An 8,286-nucleotide genomic window follows, 5' to 3' on the forward strand; every position below is an offset into this window, starting at 1 on the left:
TATCAATTGGAAATCAGTCAACCATTTGTTGACTCACGTTCTGATTAGTTTGGGAGGTAGGAGGAACAAGTCTGTTCACAACATCATTCAGTTTATTACTATATAAATTAGGACCTGGTGGCTGAGTGCCAGGATAAATGTCTTAATTGAAAGCATAAGTTTTCACAATTACAAGTTCATAAATTTTTATGCCACATTTGACCCATTGCTTTTGCACAAGTCATTTACATTCCTGCAATCACCATGAGAAATCCCTGCTAAGTACAGCAGATGTACCAATGCCTTCAGTTCAGCTACTGAGGTGTCATAATAAATATAGTTTTGAATATGGCTATCGGTGCACACAGAAAATTTTACTTGCATTTCAACCTTTGTGTATTTCACAGCATCTTGTAGGATTTCATCTGTTAGAATGTCCAACATTAAATGGTAGTGCTGGCATTCTGTCCAATATGTTTCACCCCTGCCAAGACCCTCACTATATTTTGGGATCTAGTTCTAATATTGGATCATCCCACTTGGTTTTGTGGCCATTTTGCAATATTTCAACTAGTTAAATATGTATGCACATTGCTGTTTTCTTCATCATTTGAATCAAGGAGGTCTACACTTCCTGTGTCTGTATCAGTGGATTCTTGCTCCATTTCACTGTCACAGGAACTTTGGCTCACATGGCCAAGTCAAAGCCATCATCATCATCATCCACCCACACCACTCTTCTGTGATGAAAGCATGTTTTACCATAAGGGTCATCTTCATTATCCATGCATGATGACTCACTTTTGACCTCCTCCAGAATTTGCAAATCTGGTTTTTCATGTGCCATTATACTGAATTGACTTCTTCTACCAGAAAAATCAAAAGAAAACCCTTTAAAAAACAAATCCTAGAATGGTTTGGGCTCATTACATTCTCTGTTACTCAGACAAACATACCCCAAACCTGCTAGACAGAGCATCATGTGGGTGTGAATCCTGGTTTGGCACTTTTGCACATGTGCACACATCTTGCCTTTCATTGTATCAAGTGAGTAAACACAAAGATTGCTTCCTGTATTCCTCAGGCAAGGGTACTGAGACACACAGCTGACTACTATTACACTAAAGTAAAAATTTACAGTAAAAAGTAAGGGATATGTTTGTGGAACCCAGCATATGCTCTGCAAGTAAAGGGGGAAGGGTTTATTTTTGTTGTTTGAGGGTTCAGTCCATGGTCATTTGTCTCCAAGGCAGATCTATCATGGCAGAGGGGCCTGGTGGAGCACTGAACACACCCAAAAAGAACATGCCCGGAAAGAAATAAGGTAACTATGCAAACAGTGTATCTGCTTTAAAAACATCCTGTGATTCATTAACCCAGTTAATGAATCAGTTTCGGCTGCTGAGTAGAAGCCAGATACTACTTAGGCCAACAGTGATAGAAACATAGACAGGACGACTTCCCTTTCTTCCAGGCACCTCTAACTACAGAGCCTGGGAATGGAAATGTGGTCAGCCACTTTCCCTACGTGGAGGACTTTTGCCTTCTCTTTGTGCACAGTTTGTGGGTTTTAATGTCGTCTTGTTACAGCTAAGCTAAAATAATGTTTTAGTCATAAAGAGCAAAGTCAAGTGTATTTCTAAAACGCCTTCTCAGAACTTTGGCTTTTTTTCTTTTGCTGTTGCTAGGGACTGAACATACTTGTCATACTTCCAAGAGTGCACTCTCCCACTACGCCTACCCTGCCTCACCACTCTGATGCTCCTTGTCATGGATTGTCAAGGAGATCTTAAACATCACGGCACCAGAGTCCAAATGCTGAGTAAAGAACGTGGGGAAAATATGAATATTTTACATTTGCTCGCCTTTTAAGATTGAGATATTGCATCTCTGGATCTTTATGGGTTGTACTACGAGGATGTGTAAGGCTGGAATGAAAGGAAATAAGGGTTTCTGTCTCTTCAAATGTTAATTACTTCTTTGTGTGTGGTATTAGGGATCAAATTCAGGGTTGCTCTATGACTGAGCTACACCTCTAGCTCTTTTTACTTTGAAACAGGATCTTACTAAATTGCCCAGCTTCTTTCTTCCTTTTTTTCTTTCTTTCTTTCTCTCTCTTTTTCTTCTTTCTTTTTTAAAACTTTTTGAGATAGTGCTTTGCTATAGTCCAGGCTGGCCTTGAACTCACTTGGTAGCCCACGCCTCTCAAACTTGTGGTGATCTGGGCCACAGATACAGCTCAGCAGTGTAGCACCTGCCTGCTAAGCACAAGGCCCTAAGTTTGCTTCCTGGTTCAAAAAACAAACAAACAAACAAACAAACTTGTGATCCTCCTGCCTCAGCCTCCTGAGTGCTGGGATTACACCACAGTGTCTGATCAAATGTTAATTTTTTTTATCTGTTGGGAAGTTTGCATTCTTTTTTTGTAGTCAACGACTTACATTTTAAAAAGTGAAAGTTGCACTGGGCATGGTGGTGCATACGTGTAATCCCAACATTTGGGAGGCTGAGGCAGGAGGATTGCCGGGAGTTTGAGGACAACCTCTACTGCATAGTGAGTTCAAGGTCAACCTGAACTACACAATGAGACCCTGTCTCAAAAAACAAAACAAAACAAAAAAACCTCAAAATGAACAAAAAAAACGAAAGCTTCCTTCAGATATGTGAAAGATGTTTAAATTGCTCATCATTACACAAATGCAAATGAAAGTGACTGCTGGGAAAATGGCAGAGCAGTGAGTGACAACAATTCAGCCTCCCAAGATTCAGATTCCAGACACTGGAAAATAACAGCTTGGGGAAAGAAAAATAGAGAAATAGATCCCCATGCACCAGGAAGGACCTGACAGAAAAGTGAAAACCTACAGAGAAATCGCAGAGACAGAACACGACACTGAGAAGGAAGGGGACAGTCTGCACTTCTGCCCAGCTCCAGGCTTGTGGGAAAGGGAGACTGAACCTACAGAGACACAGTGAATGCTGGGGGCTCCAGAGGGCTTTGAGGAGGGACACGGCAGGGGAACAGACCAGCGGGTGCTGAGAGCTGCAGGGAGAGTACACTGGGAAGCATGGGTTCTGTTCCCACTGAGCTCTTTGACAGGCAGCAGCTGGTGAGCGACTCCAGCCCAGGCACCTGCCGCATCCCTGGAGAGAGTGCTTGGTCAGATGCCTTCTGGGACAGGGTTTTTTGTTTGAGCCTGGAATTCAGAGCATTCACAGATGGCTTCCCTTCCAGGGTCCCAGTGTTAGTTTCCACAGTGAGGGGTGAGAGACAGCCGCAGGAGACAGATGTGGTCAGGGAACCTTGGTCAGGCTGGAAAGAGAACCTCAAAAGGTTTGAGCCAAAGGACACAGGCCCCGTCTCCATGGCCAGAGGCCAGCCCTAGGAGTTGCTCTGGGTTGGAAAGTGGTGGCACTGGCACCCTCACCCTAATACTGTTGCCTGCTGGTGCCTGATTGCAGTGGATCTGGGGTCTGACTGCTTTCTTTGTCTACCAGCATGAGGACACGTCTTGAAACTGTAGATCTTGGAAGAAAACTGCACAGTCAGAATCACAGAGAAATTTCTTTTCTTTTCTTTGTTGTTTTTTGTTTTTGTTTTTTGGGTTTTTTTTTTGGTACTGGGGATTGAACTCAGCACCTTGTGCTTGCAAGGCAGGTGCTCTGCCACTGAGCCATATCCCTAGCCCCTCTTTTCTTTTTTGAGTGTGTTGTTTTGTTTGTTTGTTTTCTTTTCTTTCCTCTTTCTACTTTGCCAGTGTATTGGTATTTGGGGAATTTTCCATTGTTCTTTTCCTTGCTTGTCTCTTTTTCTTCTCTTTTTTCATTATTTTTTCCTCTTCTCCCTCGTAATTTTTCTACCTTCAATTTTCTCTCCTGTTTAACTCTTAATATAATTTTTTTCCTTTTTCTTTTATCTTCCACCAGTTTTTCTGTTACCTTTACCTAACTCTGAAACACCAGTCGACCCCCAATAGGGTCCTGTGCCCTACTTCTCTTTCCTCACAACATATAGTTTAGGGTTTCACACTTTTCTTCTTGCATTCCCCTGTTCCCAAACTCTTATACCTTTAAATATGTAACCATAGAGCTTTATTAATCTTTAGATAGTTAACTATATAAAAATCACTGTTGAATTCTTTTCTTTTCTACCACTAGTAGAGATATAGCTGTAGCACTTAGTACATATTAGCTGTAAGTCAATACCTGGCTTTTCTTAATGTTTGCAACGTAATTGTGAATTTCTTCTCTAGGGTTAATGGTGGTGCATAACAGGTTCTTGAGTTATTTTAATACCCAATTTGTCATGGACGATACCACTGTACCGGATTTGTTTGATATTACCAGGGTTGCATAATTGTTGCTATTAATAAGTGTTGTTTATAAGCCAACACTCAGATTACCTTTGTGACATTAACAATATTAGAGTACATTCCTAGAGAACTCAATGTCAGACCAATTAAACTGCATCCTCTCCTCCCAAATTAGCTGAGGTGGTCAGATCTTGGGGCTGAGGACTTCGGTTAGTCAAGCCTAAAGTACATCACTGAAAGGTGATAACCAAAGAGAACTCTATACTAGCAACAATATACTATAAGCAGCCACAAACAGCACAAAATAAGACAAAACAAAACACCAATAGAAACATGAAAAGACAAGAAAATACCTCTCAAAACTCCCCCAAAGCCAATCCAGGGCGCTTCAGTGGGAAAAAGCCTAAGCCACACACCAACATTACTCAAGAGGATAACACAGGAGGTTAGAAAACAGATCAAAGAGGTGCCCAGTGGGATCACAGGGAATATAACTAGACAGATAATGGAAGCAATAGCCAAAAGGACTGAGGAGCTTTCAGAAGTCTAATAAAGAGCTAGCTGAGCTAAAGTGGCCCCTGGAGCCTACCTCACCACCCATCTGTGAGTAGGGCTTCTGGGGAGCTATAGCCCACAGGCCACAAGGGTGCAGCTATGTACACTAGCAAGTTCCCTCCAACAAAGCTGCAAACACATTTAACTGTCCAGCTCACCAGTGCCTGGTGAACCATCCAAACCATCCAAAAGTGCTTCTGAGGAGAGTTATTTGTAGAGATGTTTGTGAGTGCAAACCTTCGGCACCATCTGTGGAAGAGAACCGTGGAGACTCGTCAGGGCTGGAAAGGGAGGCAGACGGTCTTAGACACCATCAAGTGTCACACACCTGTAATTCTGGCACTGAGGGAGGCTGAGGTGGGATGGTCAAGAGTTTGAGTCCTGTGTGGGACTCAAACTGTCTGAAAATAAAAAAATAAGAAGGGCTGAGAACCTAGCTTCTGGTGGAGCGCCCCTGGGTTTGATCCCCAGTAATGCAAAAACCAACCAGCCAACAGAAAACGAAAGCCAAAACACAAGAGCCATTTTAAGATAGCTGGAAGAAGTCCTGTTGCAGTGATGCACACCCATGGTCCTGGATACTGGGGAGGCTGAGGCAAGACAATCAAGGTCAGCCTGGGCAACAGTGAGAATCTGTCTTTAAATAAAAAAACAAACTAAAATCTCACTGCAAAATATGGGAACTACTGTATTTTCTGAGGTGATGGAGGTGCTGGTTGTCCTGATCGAGTCACTGTGCCAGGTTCCCATGCAGCACCTGGCACCTGTACAGATACAAGGAACAAAGGGGGCGGGGTCCGTGGTCAAGTGCCTGCCAGCCTGCATAAAGGCTGCATTGCAGCCGCACCAAATAAATAAGGAAACAAAGATTTGATATTTAATTTCCTGTGCATTGTGCTGTATTCATCAGGACTTTGATTATATGAGAAAATGGAGTCATCTTTATTAAATGAGCTAAGATTTTTTTTTACAGTAATACAGCTTTATGCTTGAGGCCTTTTAATTAAGACTCTAGTTTCAATAATAAGTACTGTTTCAAAGTGATCTCAGATCCTACTTAATGATGTGTTTAAACTAGTTGATTTTTTAAAATAAACTTCCTAAAGCCACATTTTAAGTTTTCTTAACCTTGAACTACCTTTGGGGTTTTCCAGAGAAGCTGCTGGAAGATCTCAAAAGAAATGTTTTTCTCTTTTCCTACAAAAAGAGATGTTCAGGGGCTGGGGATTTAGCTCAGCGGCAAAGCGCCTGCCTGGCAAGCGCAAGGTCGTGAGTTCGGTTCCCGGTGCCGGAGAAAAACCAAAAAAAAAAAAAAAAAAAAAAAAAAAAGAGATGTTCAGTTAATTAGGTTTACTTGATATGTGAAGTTGCATGTGAAATATTGTCAAGCAAAGGTGATACTTATCTTTTTATTGTATGTATATGGATATGTGTTGTTAATACGTGTTGTGTTAGTGAGCTTTGAATTGCTACGGTGAAATACCAGAAGCATCTAGCTTTAAAAAAGAGAAAAGGTTTATTACAGTCACAATTTTGGAGCACTGCTTTGGTGGTAGCACGCTGGCTGTTACCTCATGGTTCAAGGGGCCATGGCATCTGCCAGTGGAGTAGAGCAGGTGATTGCATCTCAACCCAGGGCAGAGAGGGAGGGTGAGGCCAGCTCAGGCTGGTCCAGGAATCCCTGTAAACACCGACTGCTACCAGTTCCCTGTCTCTCCTCATTCCAACCTGTGGAGCAAGCCTTGTTACTGTGGCTCTAGGGGGCACAGAGGTGAATGGTCTCCACTCTGTAGCCCATAGCCAGCTCTGGAGACTGTGTGGCGTTCCTGGAACCTGGCTCTGTCCTGTATGATGTTCTCTGTATGACTGTAGTTATAATGGGAAAATGTCATGTGCTGCAGGAACGGCCTAATTCCCTGGCCACGGTGTGCCACTCTCAACAGATCTGTAGCTATGACCATCTTTAAGTCTCGTCACCCACAGAAGTGCATCCTCTGATGCTTTCCTGAAAGCTTTTGCAAGCAAATACAGCCCTGAAGACTGTGTCTTCAAGGAGGCTTGTGGGAAGGTGTTGAGCGAGCACTGAGAACTTGGTGGCCTTGTCACGGGACAGCACAGGGCTCCTGAGACTCCCAGGAGGATTAAGGATTCATGGAGCTGCTGGCCAAGGTCAAGCCAAATGAGAAGTCACTGCCTGGGGATGGAGAGAAGCATATAATTTTTTATTTAAATTATTGATGGATCTATAAAGTTTTGTTTTCCAGAGCATGGAGATATTTCCAGAAGGCCTCAGAATTTGTCCCTCCAAAAAGCCTAAGTGAAAACATTTTTGGAGAAGGAACTGAAAAAGAAGAAAAACAAATCCGGGAAACATTGCCAGCTCTATAACAAGGGGAGCAGATGTCTTTGTAAGGGAGATGCCTCTCTCAGGAATGAACCACCTCCAACCAAGGGAGGACTAGGCAAGTGTGCAGGAATAGGGCTAAGTGCAGAGCTTTGCTCCTGGACCAGCCATGTCGTTCGGTTCAAAGTCCCAGCCCACCTGGGAGCTGCACGCTGGGTCTCACATGCTGAGCCCAGGCAGTTGGGTACCAGGACTGTCCAGTGGCTCATGTGTGCTCTCCTTATGGGAACTGTGTCTGAGCTAAGTGTGCACATTCACTGCTTGGGTCCCTAGCAGCTGAGTAGCAGCTACTCAGCTGCCAAAGTGCATCAGTCATAACTGCATCTAGACAGACCAGTGCCCGCAGTGACCAGACAGTCTCTCCATCCTTCCTGTCCTCTGCTGCTCCTGTGGGTGGCTGGGCTTTCTGGTTCATCTTTGGGCCAAGTTGCTGCCCATTTTAAAACTGCAGATAAAGCCAATTAAGACCTGCAGGAGTAGACTTGTTATCATTTTCTCTTTTAATAGCCCTCGATATGGATTTCTTGGATGAGTAAGTGTTAAAAACCCATCCACTGGGCCCGGCAGGAGCTTGGCCAGGTGACAGGTGGACAACCGACGGAGGCAGTCACCGGTGTGGGCCGGCTGAGCACGGTGGCGCACCCCTCCGCCCCCCGGGAGCCTTGCCGCTCGGATGCCAGCCGCGGCCCTCGTTGCTCTCAGCACCCCTCTGTGCGGACTGCAGGCAGAGGTGCCCAGCGCAGAGGTGGCGGCCCCGACCCAGGACGTGGCGGCCACTGGGCTCAGCGTGACCGGTACCCACAGCAGTGAAAAGCACGACCTTCGTGTTCCTGCTCAGCAGGGCAGAACTGAACCAGTTGTCCAAGACCTGGCCCAGGCTGTTGAAGAGGCCACGGGAGTTCCACTGCCTTTCCAAAAGCTCATATTTAAGGGAAAATCTCTGAAGGAAATGGGGATGCCACTGTCAGCACTTGGAATACAAAATGGTTGCTGAGTGTCTTGGTTACTTTTTTCTCGTTGCTGAGACAAAATACC

At 44.4% G+C, this 8,286-nt stretch overlaps 1 long non-coding RNA gene across 1 annotated transcript in view; it reads right to left on the bottom strand.

Moving 5' to 3' along the window:
* Positions 1-650: 650 nt before the first annotated feature.
* LOC106146369 overlaps positions 651-8,286 on the bottom strand; it is a 25,912-nt gene continuing 18,276 nt past the window's right edge. The window contains exons 2-3 of the long non-coding RNA XR_001230782.1: positions 5,006-5,096; positions 651-845 (exon numbers count right to left, since the gene is read on the bottom strand). This is a non-coding gene — a long non-coding RNA (uncharacterized LOC106146369). The remainder of the gene's footprint in view (positions 846-5,005; positions 5,097-8,286) is intronic.

The sequence above is a fragment of the Chinchilla lanigera genome, unplaced genomic scaffold (genome assembly GCF_000276665.1).
Source record: "Chinchilla lanigera isolate Chin_1 unplaced genomic scaffold, ChiLan1.0 scaffold00075, whole genome shotgun sequence".
Taxonomy (NCBI): domain Eukaryota; kingdom Metazoa; phylum Chordata; class Mammalia; order Rodentia; family Chinchillidae; genus Chinchilla; species Chinchilla lanigera.